Here is a 1364-nt window from a genome sequence, read left to right as displayed (position 1 = left end):
GTTCCTGAGTCTGATAATCCACAAGTAATAGATGCTGATGCATGCAGCTTAGTAAATTGTGGGGATGTAGATAATCAGAGACAGTACCGCAGCTCTGAGATACATCTTAAGTCCTATGGGGATGGCCTCGGGGATGGTACTTGGTATAATGGTCTCGTCACAGTAACCGGGCCCCCTTCCGACCAGCTCGCGATTGTCCTGATAAACAGTGTAACCCAATATACCTAACAATAAGGAAAACCACATGGCACGAAGCAATTCTGGGGTGGGTGGGGGGGGCACCTATGAGATACAATTAAATGAAACATTTGGGATAGAAATGAAAGCAAATGGGAAGGATTTCTTGGGCTATTGTTTTCGAATTAATGTAGGACAGGGAAAACGGGTAGAACTACTGGGTAATAAGATACAACCTTTCACCCCTCCCGATGATCCTAAAGTAGTAAGAATTATAGAGGTAAAGGACTTGTAACAGACCATCGAAATAGAAACTGGGTACGGGGATGCAAATGCCTGGGTTTAATGGGTAAAGTATACTGTAAAAAGTCTGAACAAAAGCAATTGCTATGCATGTGCCTCCGGTAGGCCAGTGGCCTAGGTGGTTCCTTTTCCGCTCAGGTGGAAGCGAGACAGGAAGGGCATGAAATGTATGATAGCCCTGTACTAGGATGAGACTGCATGGAATGATAGGAATTGTACCTCCCTATCTCTGATGTTCCCTCCCTTGGAGAAGAAAGATGCAAAAGTCCCCCCCACATTTTCCGCCGCAGTTGGAAATCACACGTCGTGTGTGCGTAGACGAGGTACAAGTCGGTCGAGAGATTTGGAGGAGCTGAAATTATGTACAGAGATTAGGAATGTTAACGAAACGGAGAAGGGAGGGAACTACTCAGCACTAAAGGTTCCCAGAGCGGATCTGTGGTGGTACTTTGGAGGCAAAATATTGAGACCCACGGTACCTCCAGATTGGAGAGGGATATGTGCAATTGTACAATTGGCAATTCCATTTACCCTGGCATTTGAGAAGGAAAAGAGAGTAGGGAAAAAGGGAAGGGGTAAGAGATTACTGTTAGACACTTCTTTCGATGACAGGATTTATCTTGATTCAGTAGGAGTCCCTAGGGGAGTGCCTGATGAATTCAAGGCTCGTAACCAGATTGCAGCAGGCTTTGAGTCAGCTCTCTTTTGGTGGGTAACAATTAATAAAAATGTAGATTGGATAAATTACATATTCTATAATCAACAGCGATTTATAAATTATATAAGAGATGCGGTTAAAGGAATATCAGAACAGCTTGATGCGACAAGTAGGATGGCATGGGAAAACAGAATAGCCCTTGATATGATTTTAACAGAAAAAGGGT

This window comes from Chiloscyllium plagiosum, chromosome 30 (genome assembly GCF_004010195.1).
Source record: "Chiloscyllium plagiosum isolate BGI_BamShark_2017 chromosome 30, ASM401019v2, whole genome shotgun sequence".
Lineage (NCBI taxonomy): Eukaryota > Metazoa > Chordata > Chondrichthyes > Orectolobiformes > Hemiscylliidae > Chiloscyllium > Chiloscyllium plagiosum.
This window is presented reverse-complemented; position numbering follows the sequence as displayed.